The sequence below is a fragment of the Corvus brachyrhynchos genome, unplaced genomic scaffold, assembly GCF_000691975.1.
Source record: "Corvus brachyrhynchos isolate BGI_N302 unplaced genomic scaffold, ASM69197v1 scaffold14, whole genome shotgun sequence".
Taxonomy (NCBI): Eukaryota; Metazoa; Chordata; class Aves; order Passeriformes; family Corvidae; genus Corvus; species Corvus brachyrhynchos.
The window spans coordinates 22,031,330-22,043,900 of record NW_008239110.1 but is presented as its reverse complement, the minus strand read 5'-3'; the positions used below and the strand labels follow the sequence as shown (position 1 = coordinate 22,043,900).

The 12,571-nt window shown below is 41.1% G+C and overlaps 1 protein-coding gene across 3 annotated transcripts in view; it reads right to left on the bottom strand.

Annotated features, from left to right (window-relative positions):
- TIAM2 (T-cell lymphoma invasion and metastasis 2) overlaps positions 1-6,519 on the bottom strand; it is a 138,436-nt gene extending 131,917 nt beyond the window's left edge. For all 3 annotated transcript variants that reach the window (XM_017739480.1, XM_017739485.1, XM_017739481.1), the window contains exon 1: positions 6,377-6,519. The gene's annotated coding sequence lies outside the window, so the exon portion shown is untranslated. The remainder of the gene's footprint in view (positions 1-6,376) is intronic.
- Positions 6,520-12,571: the final 6,052 nt, after the last annotated feature.

Below are 12,571 nucleotides of genomic sequence, written 5' to 3'. Positions count from 1 at the left end.
CTCTAAAGTTTTCATGTCCAATTTTACCATTAAGTACAGTGAAGTCACACAGCTGGTGAAATACCTAAAGCATGTCAGCTAAGCAGAAAATAAATAATACTTGTTTTATTACTTATGTATAACTTAAAAGTCAAGATAGTGTTAAGTTTTCTCTTAAGTTAGTCTGCCAGTAAAAACGCCCTTTCCTGTAGACCAAAAAAAAAAGGAAGTTTTCAGAAAAATCAGTACAAAATTTGCTGTAATTACATGAAACTTCCCACTGCAAAAATAAATATGATTTTCTTAAGGTAACTGAAGAAAGATACCTAATACTTACACTCTTGCCTTCAAATCAAGTTATTGTAAAATACAAAGATGCTGTATTAATGCTCAAACCACCTCAAAACCTGTAAGTGAAATCTTGGTCCCATTAAAGCTGATGTCAAACTTCCTGCTAACATCAATAGCAACAGAATTTCATCTATTGTGCCAACTCAGAAAGCAGAAAAGGCTTCGAGATGGAAAACTAAAGCAATAAGTAAGATTGCTTTAATTACTACTTCTGATGTCTTCGACCATGCAATTTCTGGCCCTCCCCCTGCTATGCCAACAAGCTGAGGGTTCGGTGCTTGGGTAGTTGATTTATCACTCCCTGTGACAAAGTTTTGGACATTGCCCTTCCCACTGTTTCATGGCCAGCAAAACACAACACAGCAGCTCTTGCACCAGTTGCATTTTAATAGTGCAGGAAAAGATCATTAAAACTCAGCTTCGCAGCAACTCAGTCAAGAGTACTGCACTTCCTAAAACTGGGGTGGGTTTGGTGGTTTTTTGTTTGGTTGGTTGGTTTTTTTTGGTTATTTTTTAAAGGTTTGAGGTAAGTTCCTCAGTGATCAGTGTGCAAGGGATCTTGCAGGAACGTGGGTGGCACCATTTGGCTCTGGTCCCAAGCCAAAGGGTGTTTTGCAACTATATTGTCACCTCTTCAGATATGCTGCGGAGACTTCAAAGGAACAGCATTTCTGGAAATCACATGGCTCGGTAAGTCCAACAGGAGAAATATACCTAAAGGCCAAATATCTTTCATAAGACACTGGACTCCAGTGGCAGCTGTTATTTATACACAAACTACCCACTCTGGGCAACCTAAACAGCAGCTGTATCCGTGTATGAAGAGCAGAGCTTTCACGTGAGGCCTCAATGAATAAGCTGAGGCAACACTTAACTGGCCCAGCCACCTGAAAACCAACTTCTGCAGGAAGTTATTTCTGTAGAAATATCTACCAGATTAGCGTCACTACAGGGAATTGTAGTGAACTCCAGTACTAGTGAATTATATGCATTAGGTTTTCCTTTTTTAAAAAAAAAAAAGTACTTTATATTAATTTTATAAAAACTTCATATTTGGCACACCTGTTCTGATCAATTCCATTACTAATTATTTTTTCAATGCCAAGAACAGGCAGACAGAACAGTGATTAAAATTTTGGTTCACACAAATGTATGCAACATTAGCACTGGACTAAGCACCAAGTTTGGTTGCAACAGCAAATACAAAGAGGCAACATTTTCTTAAATGTTATCCTTTAGAGCAATGAAATCCCCCACAATCTGCTTTTTGATATTGTCCACAGCGCTCTTATAAGACATCAAACTGCGCAAGGCATGAGCATGCAAAGAAGAAATACTGACTCAGTTTTGAAGTGAGGATTCTCATTACCCACTACCCATGATTTTCTTTTCTGGATCTCCAGTTTCTGAGACTATTTTGATATCCTATTAAATATTATCCTGTACTACACAGTCAATGATTTTAAAATGTCATTCTTCAATATGAACATATAACATGGTTTTCAAGAGCCTACTCACAGTCAATGATTTTAAAATGTCATTCTTCAATATAACATGGTTTTCAAGAGCCTACTCTATATGCAAATTCAGCTGAGGATTGTAGGCAATATTTGATATACATAATTTCAAGAAAAAAAAGAGACCTCTCTGATATATCAGGGTAGAAGACATACACCAGTAGATCACACTGCAAGATTTACAGGACACCGGAATAGTGGAGCACAAATGACAGTCCATTCTCAATCAGGGATGTACATCTCTGAGTAAAGAGCAGCAGCTGTGAGAACATTGAGCAAGGATATCCACAGACTGCTGATGACAGTGCTAAGGCTCAGATGGGAGAACAAGCATCTATCCAGACTAACAGTGACCTCAGTTAAATGCCTCTCAGAGAAATATGAACACAAATACTCCTTCTGCTCCTGTGCTTAAACACGGAGCACCACTCCTTCTGCTGAAGGCCTGGCCATACAGACCAGGAAAACCCTGGGGTAATGCTTACAGCATATCAGCTGCACTCCCGACACATACCTTGCCCCTGCCACCTCTTGTGATAGCAGGGGAGGATGGGCTCTCCAGAATGATGGATGAGCTACATCCCACTGGCTGCAGAGTGATAGCAGACACACTGCTAATTATCCCAGTGGGGTCACGGGTCAGCACCCTGTGTGCTCCCCTGGGAAGCAGTGTTCCCCCTTCCCATGGTACCATGGTCCACAGACCACGGTGCCAACAGCTCCACAGGGAAATGGTGACATTTTGATCCTTTCATCCCAGCAGTCTGTCAGAAGTGCCAGCTTAAAGAGGTGTCAAACTGGATACACGTAACAGAGACAGCTGCCCTGTGGATGGAGGGTAGCATCCTTAAACTTTGTCATGCACACCTAACATTTAGTGTCATCTTTAATAAGGCTGGGGATCCTTGCTGATGGTGTAGACCAGCTGTGGATGTGCCTGTACATGTGTAGGCCATGGTGCATGAGGTTGTGACAGAGAACACCAAAGAAATGGGGAAAGCAACATACAACTAGGAAATAAGGGTAGGCAGTAACTACAGATAGCTGGCTTTGGATACAGTAATATTATCTTACCTTGAAGCCTTAAGGGCCTTATAGATTTCTTACAGGATAATACTGCAAAAAATGCATACATCAGATTGATTTTCTTAGGAAATCAGTTTCTTAGGAAATTACTGAGTTTATCCACTGTTGTCTGTCAATAAGAAATTGTTTCCTGGATACAGAGCTTAACAGCAGGCCACAAGACTTCCATCAGTACACCAATGTTTTCTTCTGCTTCCTCAGCCTGTTTTGAACATTTCCTCTTGTACACTACACCTGAACAGGCACAGGGGGCTTGCCCAAATAGCCACAGAGTTTCTTTCTGCAATGTCCCTGCTTCATTTTTGTATGAAGGCTGAATGCACACTGTCGGTACCAACATTATATGTTACTGAAAGAGTTTTTAAGATTACTCCATTCCATAGTTTTCATCAAGATACTGGTGGGTCGTCTTCTTCTCACATTTGATTTGCTTCCTGATCATTCCATCACAAACTTGGTGGGGTTTTTTTCCTCCTCAGTCTACAAACTTGTTTGGCATTTTCTCCTGCAATCAACCACATGAGTAACACTTTCACTTGCAAAGGAGATAAATAACCAGGTCTTGCTTTTAATTACATTAACCAGGGAACAATTTGTTGCAAAAGTCTACAGATGGAGTGCTGCCCCCTCTCCAGGCATTCTCTAGGCTGGTAAATCAGTGCAGGGCCTTGTAGGGTATCAATGCCTTCCTCATGAGATTAGCTTTTAATCCAGCACTATTTCCCAAACATACTTTGCTGGAATACTTCAGGAAGCCCAAGCAATTACTAACACTAACACAACCTGCACAACTCTGCCTGTATGGGTGGCTGCTGTAACAAAATTCAGCTACAAAAATGCAGGAACAATCAAACTTGTTACTGCGATTCACAGAGTAATTTCAGGTCGAAAAGCTGAACAGATGGCATTTGTGAGCTTTATTCAATATCTTGGGCCTTTTAATTAGATTCCTGTTCTTGTCAGTCTGCTGGTTTACAGCAGGAGACCCCAGATTTCAAAGTAACCTTAGGAATCCCATTGCTCTGTCTGATAGAAACCACTATGCCAGGAAACTGCTGCAGGCACAGCTCCTGCTGCTTCCACCACAGGAACTCATCAGCAGGTAATTAAAAGAACCGAATTAAAGGGATAGTCCAAAAATGCAGCTACGCCTTAGCCAAAATGCAAATTAGAGCTTTAATGCACCACACTGCTTTATAATTTTAGGATGCTCTTGGTATGTTTATCATTAGGAATCTGTATGCCATAATTTTCTCCTACATGCCTTCACGTGGTTCTCAAATTTACCTTCTGCCCCTGACAAACTCACCCTGGATTTTCACTGCTTTTTGGAAAGCTGCATGTGGGCACAATGAAACAAAATGAAACAAAACATACCTACTGCTAAAAAGCTTAAGAACTTGAAAGGGAATAAACGGCGCATCCCCTCCCAAAGCACTGAAACGTGGCAAAAAGCACCAGCAGGCTCCAATGGTTGTGGGACCAAATGCCCCAACAGACAGTAGCATCATTAAATTTTAGAATCAGGTTCAATACTTCCTTTTACCAAAACAGATCAAACAAAACCAATCAAACAAACAAAAAACACCCAAAAAAACCCACAAGCCCCCAGCAGATTGACTAATACAGCCAATTAGGACTTTTATGAGTGCTGCAGTGCATAAAATCTCAGTGACACTTTTAACCTATGGCAATAAAGAATGGCACAACACACTGGAATATAGTAAATCTAATTGTATCAACCAACAGCACAAGTTCACAGCTGTCCTTTTACCAAAATCAGTTAGAAGTTGACTATTTTTGAGTTGTTTGTTTGTATTACTTTACCTTTTTGAGGAGGGAAACTCCAGAAGTTGGAAGACCTTCTAGACCTGTTATAATCTTGTTCAGCAGAACACTGACCACACCTCCAAATCCATTTTCATTTTATAACATATCCTGAATGTATAAGCTAGTATTAAAACTAGCCTGTTTTACAGAAGAAGTGACCAAATACTCTGCTAGCCAAATAACGGCAAATGCAGGGTTCGTGCATATGTTTGTGCATCAGTGCCCTAAATCCCTTGCATGTGGCAAAACTCTAAGTTGTTACAAAATGTAGCACTGCTCCATTATGCACTGTTTAAAGAGATGAGTGGGTTACTACGTAAACTGAATACACATACTAATTTTCAAGTGTTTGAATACTATGTAACAATCAGCTCTAATAGTCACCTGCCTGGTATGTGTCCATCAGGGAAAAAACCCCTGTAACTCTGCAACAGATTCTCCTTGTTTATTCAGCACAATTTTGCCCTGACATATTTTGTCAGGAAAGAAAAGCAATTCTGTCCTAGCATGGAATGAGACCGAATCCCTCTGAAACTGCATCCCTTGCCAGTGGATCTGATTGCATTGGACAGACTCCTGGGGAATGAGAATGAACAGGATGCATTGAGGTCTAACCATTTTCCTTCCCTGTGATGCACAAACTGCCCATAGCCCTAAACTTCCTAAAAGGTGGCTTTGTCAGGGTTGTGCAGTGGATTCCTGCTACAAAGTCCAAACAAGTCTGGATTTTGTGATAACTAGCAGCGTATATGGCGTAGTAGATAGCACAGTATTAACAACGTGAAGTTTCTTCTATTAATAACAACAAACAATGCTGAAGCAATTAAAAATAATGAAAAGCTGAATAAATGCTCTCATCACCTGTTTACAAAACATCATGATTGAGTCTTTTAAAATCTCTAAAACAACCCCTTTATTTCAGATGACAAAACTAAACAGGATGGAGGAAACTTGCCCTATCATAAGGTAAATTGCATCAGGTCTTTCAAACCCTCAACCAAAGCACCTCCCTCTCTCTCTCATGTGCCATTCACAACATTTCTAACTACAGCAGACAGACTCCTGATGATCTCTGGAATTAAACTGCAACGCCACTCTGTCCTTTAGGTGAGACATCAGGAGCAGGGCTCTCTTTGCTGATAATTTTCTGTCTAATTCTGGAACAATGCGCTCTACACCAGAAACTGCTCATCCATTCCCTCTCCTTTGATAAATTTACCACATCATAACACTCTTGTGAGCTAAGCAGAAAAAAGCCCAAACCCCTCCCCTTCCCTGCTAAGTATAGAAAACTGCATCTCTGCTGTTTACAGATTTGGAGGCTTGTCTGGACTGAAGCTTCGTCAATACAACCTATTTTGAAGTCATGGGCATTAAAATTTGGATTAATGCCTTGAAAGAAACAGTTCACATAGCCTACATTTCCCTCTGTGCTGATGTTCTCTATTGGTTGATTCTAAAGCCTCAAAAACACCCAACCAATACAAAACATTAAGACTCAGGGACTAAAACAAATTTTAACCTGGTTCTATCTGGCTCTTGGCCTATAATGTTTCATAATGCAATTTACCCACTCAGAAATAAACAAACCAACAAAATATAAACAAACAAACCTTGCATGATTTATTTGCTCTCTAAATGTCTTCTTTCCCTCTGCATCATGACTGAAAGCACAGAGAGGGGGTGAGGTGTCCTTTTGGCTTCAAGAGCTGAAAAACTTCTTGCTGGAAGTTCCTATTTTTGTAGCGCTGGCAATCTGAAAAAAAAAAAATTGTTTTGTTAACACTTGTATCCCTAGATACAGAAAACAGAAATAAGGTTTGTTCTGAACCACTGCCAACTACATCATTAACCTCTCCTATGAACAAGGCAACAGCTCTCATGCAAAAAAAGCAACTAGAAACATCTCCAATCAATTCATACCTCACTTATGCATTCTGCACTGACTGCTCACAGCTAAAAACTTCTTTCTACATACAAATGGAAAATAATAGAAACCAGTAAAACAACACATTACAACCATGTGCTTCAAGAAGAGCTGTTGCTAAGCTGTCCAGGTTTCCATCTAGGAAGCACTCAACCAGGAAAACAGGCTTGAAACAGGAAAGCACCATCACAGTCCTTTTCTACAGTGGTGGCACTAACCCCGAACTGTGCCTGTACCACAACAGGATTGCTTGTTTCCATGTGTTCATATTTAAAGCTGCTATCAAATCCCAGCCAGGACTTCTGCAAAATATCTGCACATCAGTTACAAAGATCGCCCATGGAAGATCTTGCACCAACCAAGCCAGGCTCTGAAAAGCCAGACACTTTTGGGGAGACCAATATGGAGCAACCAGCTGCTCTTGTGCCCATGTTGCCTGAAAATGCTAAGACCGACACCATCCTCAGTGTATGTGCCCTGAACAAGTAGAGCGGCTAACTGAGCTCCCAAAAGCTGGCAAGGAGAACTTCATGCTCTACAAAGTCTGTCATTTTCATTCTGCAAAGTGTCAGACTGTATTATAATGTTTTCTCTGATGTTCAAATTGGCACAGCTGATTTTAAACAGCTTCTTCACGGCACACAGCACCTTGTCACAAAAATATCTTGATTTCTACAACAGTTAAGCTGACATACAACAGAATTAAAACTAACACAAGAATCTTATGATACTCATGCTTCCAAAGGCAGTGGAGTTAGAGCAAAGTCCTAAACTGACTTCACTGAAAATAAAGTCTGTTCCATTAAATAAAATGCAAACAAAATAGCAAATAATACAAGCTGCATAACTACCATACAAAATGGACAAATTAACAGCGGGCCAGCAAAGTAAAAAGCACTATCAGGCTGCAAGTTACGCCCAAGAGGAAACGTGACTAATAAAATGTAACTAAGAGAATGTAACTACTAATTCTTAGTTGTTACACAAAAAACTACTTGTTAAATTCCAAATACAATACACAGACCTACTTTGCTGGTGGGGAAAGGTGTGTAGGTATCTACCCAGAACATTTAGAGCACAGACCACAAAAGCCTTACTAATCATGGCTGTAAGAGACACAAAGCCAAGCGCTGCAGGACAAGGCTTCAAGTGCCATGATTATGGCATCCAGATAACACCGTCGTGACCATGCGTCACAGATACCATCTTTCCCAAAGTTCATAGCACTGCTACCATGCCCAACCTTTATTTTTTGTCATACTTCCTTTTCCTACACAATGGCACAGCATGGATCCACTTCTCAAAGCCACACAGGGCTTCCTTCACCATGGGCCCAGTTCCTGAGCACCAGCAACTAAGACTCAAAAGACTAGGGCAATAGCTTGCTCTCGTCTGCAAAATCCCTGAACTGAAAAGCATCCTTCTTCTTCCCATGTTCCAGCTCACTGAAGAGTGCAGCTCGAACATTTTCCTTCCCAGCTGGAACCACATTTCCAGCTCTTCACAGACATGGCTTCTTTACTAATGGTTTGATAGACATGAAATGACACCTAGTACACAGCTAAATGCAACACCTGTGTCAGGATGTACGTGTCATTTCAACAATGCAGAGTTAAACTCTGCCCTCATGGGCAAACCTGACCCTCCTGGATTTTTGCTGGCCCATAACTACAGGGGAATGCAGCTGGCTGTTAGCTGATACAGCCAGGGTGACCTCACAGTACTCAATCATCACAGATTTGTAAATGTACAGCTAAAACATTTCTATCTGCACTGGAACAGGGAGAAACAAGAACACAACATTTATAGCAGGCAGATGGTATACTACTTTTGATACAAAAGAACCAGTTTATGGCAAAGTATTACAAGAGCTCCCTACCAGGCAGGTCTTACTTGAATACTCATTAAGGATGATACCCTGCTCTGTTTGAAGAAAACTTCCTGGCCAGGGTAGAGGGCCAAGTTTTTTGAAGTGCTTCCAGCACTCCCAGTTAGCGACCTCTTAGGGAGGTCACAATGCTCCCCCTCAAGCAGCCCATCAAACATTGAAGGAAGTTTGCCATAGTGAATACAAACTTCCCAGCAATGCTCTGCCAGATCTGCAATATCTATCTCCCCAGATCTTCACAGTTTTGAATAACAAGGCTTAACATAAGAAAAATCTATAAGGTAGAATATTGTTCCATACATACAGATCTTTACACATTTAAGTATCTTTTTCTAGAAGTCTAGGAGGAAACAGGCATCTTATACCAGTGATCTTACAACATGCCTCTCTTTTTCCTTTCCCCCAAATGTTTTTAATAACAACAATTCCCACTAAACTTCTACCAAGGGCAAAGCACTTCCTAAGGAATCAATTTGAAAAAAACCCAATCTTTCATGTGTCCAAAAAAAAAAAAAAAAAAAAAAAAAGAAGTACTATAAGAAAAATCTATAAGGTAGAATATTGTTCCATACATACAGATCTTTACACATTTAAGTATCTTTTTCTAGAAGTCTAGGAGGAAACAGGCATCTTATACCAGTGATCTTACAACATGCCTCTCTTTTTCCTTTCCCCCAAATGTTTTTAATAACAACAATTCCCACTAAACTTCTACCAAGGGCAAAGCACTTCCTAAGGAATCAATTTGAAAAAAACCCAATCTTTCATGTGTAAAAAAAAAAAAAAAAAAAAAAAAAAAGTAGTACTTAAAAGAGAAAGTTACAGTCACATAAACCTCACACATCCCAGACTGGGATTTTTGCTTCCTGCAAACTAACAAGGACAAAAGTCCCGTGCACTAAACATGGCATGTGCAACACCTAGACTCTGTCATTTATTTAAGGACAGGTAGGCATAGCTGTGAAAATCTTAACAGCATAAATTAGGCAGTATGTGCTATGGTAACAACTTTGGTTTGTCATTCATCTTGTACTCACATTTTCATTTTCCCGCTGAACAGGGGGGTACACAAAAATAAACACCAGCAAATGGCTAGCAGGCATGGCGCTGAAGCAAAGTCCTTAGTACAAAGCTACCATGGGCCCTTCCAGCTCTACTGTAAACAAAGAGTGAATTACATTATACACACAATAGCAACACTTAAGTCACAGATGTAGCTCCTCAGCTGTGATCTGGGAAGGGCTGTACAAACTCAGGGCAGGTGCCGTCTGCACAAGCAGGGAGCAAACACTGACTGATGAGTTTTTTGGGATTTTTTGCTGGGTTGCCAGACATCATCATTATAAACTATAGCCCCAGGTTAAAGCCAGCATCCAATGACGAGGTGCTGCGCAATTCCAGAAGACAACTCTACAGACACCTCCATTCCCTTGAGCTGTAGTACACCATCTGTGTGGAAAAGGAGGTATGAGCTGCTACCAAACCTCAACAGGTCTTTCAAGACAGGAGCAGAGAAGTGACGCTTATTATTCATGTGGTTCCCCTGAGGGTTAGCCACTGGTAGCTAAACCAAGTACAGCACAGTGCCCTCCTATAAAATGCACTGCAAATAGGTCTATAGGATATACATCCAGACCTTGCCTTGTCAATCATGAGAGAGGTTTTAACTTCTTCTGTGACATCTGTGTTCAACCAGTGAATAGCTCGTGGCAGCTGTTGCAGCTGTCTGTAGCAGTCCATCAGTTTGCTGGACATGGTTTCCTTGGGTTGCCATCCCTCCCCTTTCCCCTACAGAAATTTGGGGATAGTCTGCAGATCAGATGTAATACCATGGAAAGCTGCTCCTGCTTACAGATAACAAACAAACAAAAAATCCCACCACTTTTTCAGCCCTGTTGAACAACTCTAAATGCACCACATGTCATACTGGACACAACAGAGTATATTCACACATTCAGCATATAACCAACTCCTGGGAGCCCAGGCTGCCCAGTGGCACACTGAGCTTCAGCTCTGCTCATGGGCAGCAAATCCTCTGGTCCTTGGGAAGGAACCACTGACTGAGCACCTCCATTCAGCCTGTCCACAAAGGCAGGGCCGTGCCACAGCATGCAGCTCTGCCCAGAAGGCAGAAACTGCCTGCACAAGGAAAGCTGGACCTCACTTCCCTGTGGTGGGTGTTTGTTTCAGGAAATTTCCCATTCCCAAGCCAAGTTTCAGGATCTACCCTGCTCTGTCAGATGCAGAACAGAGCCAAGCAGATATGTATGTCTGGGATGACCCAAAGCATTTCTTTCCCCACCTTTCTGGCTATTTTCAAAACATATTTCTGAAAGCGCTTGAATTTTTTTTCTTATTTTTGTTGATGATTTACATTTCAGAGGCAACACATGAACAAAAGTTCTGACCTTTTGCCTAACCTTTGACTGATCCTATGAGAGAAAGGAACATCTTTTTAACGCTACTTTCCCTTAATTCACTGATTCTACACAAAACTAATGATCATCCTCTAAATCCTCTAACTCTCTACTCAGCAGTTTAATTAGAAAGATGATCATTGATTAATGCACTTGAGTTACCTGAAGAAGGTGTGACTGAACACAGATCACTCAACCCCAGAGAAATGTACATTAATTAGTTCTGCACTGAACTGCTTTCCTCTTTATTCAACTTCAAATGAAGGAGCAAAACCCCACAACACAGCAACAGAACACCAAATTTTCCATCTTAAACTTCTGAGATACTTTTAATTTTACTTTATTCTTTAGGGAGTCTCACATTTTCTTGCCTTGAATTTCATAGTCATCTACCTTTTTTTTTAATTATTGTAATTTTACAAAACAAACACACCAAGTCTAGAGGTTCAATACACATTCGCAAAGCTCTGCCAAAGACCTGCAGTCTTGAATTAGTTGGCTCGGGCAAGGAGGTAGGAATGACACTGATACTCGATGGGAATGTGCGCAGCATTAAGTGCATACCACAACTGAAACCAGGTATACTCCCATCCAGCCAGCAATTTCAGCATCCCCACCTAGGAAGACATTCCCTAGAAAGGGAGAACATTATTTAAAGGTTTCCTCACTCTTTTTTAAGATCCCACCAAAATTCCTCTAGCCACAGCCTGATCATGAGACTTTTAGCCCTGAAAAGCAGGTAAGCCTTCCTTGATTATATCTCTGCACTGTAAGTCACACTGCCCTTGGTCTGGAAAAGCTCATGCTTCACCTGCCCTTAGAGCCACAAATCTGTCTGCAGATGTTCTGAACAGCCTCAAGGACTGGCTAACTTTTCTCTTTCCATGAAAATCCCCTCCTCATCTCTATAAATGATCAGAAATCATTCCCATATCATGACTTTCTCCTTGCCCACTGCCCTGTGACCAGGGTAGACACCATTTCCTTACCACAGGTTGAGTGACAAAAGCCCCAGGTGATTTCAAGCAAATAATCCTCCTGCTGCTCTGTCTCCCTTTGTCCAGGAAGGTCTCCTGAAAAGTGGCATGTAGAGTGATGACTCAGCTTTAGGAGCAATCTAATCCTTCTCCTGGTCACCAGAAAGTGACACTAGGAAGACAGACATGGGGCAGACCAGACAACCACGCTAGGCAGAGGGGGAAGAGCAGAGCTTTCTCTTCCATGTCCTAAATTATATGCTTCATATAATCCCTTCTCCCGTGCATGCTTCTTCCCATATTTGGCATTATTTATTCACTTTCAAAGCACAAGCCACCACACAGAATACAACACAGCCCCACAGGCTCCTGGTACGTGGTTAGAAAGGATTTTTACATTGGCCTCTGTCAACTTAATACATAATCAATACATGGCTCCAGCAAAAGTCAAGCAAGAAAGCTGATGCTGCATTTTAAGGTTTACATTTAAAATTTACATTTTTAAGAAAACTGATGCATAGCATTTTAAGAACATCCAGAAGCAATCTACTGCGAATCCCTTCACTTCTGTCACTATCCCTGATGGTGGAAAGGCTTTT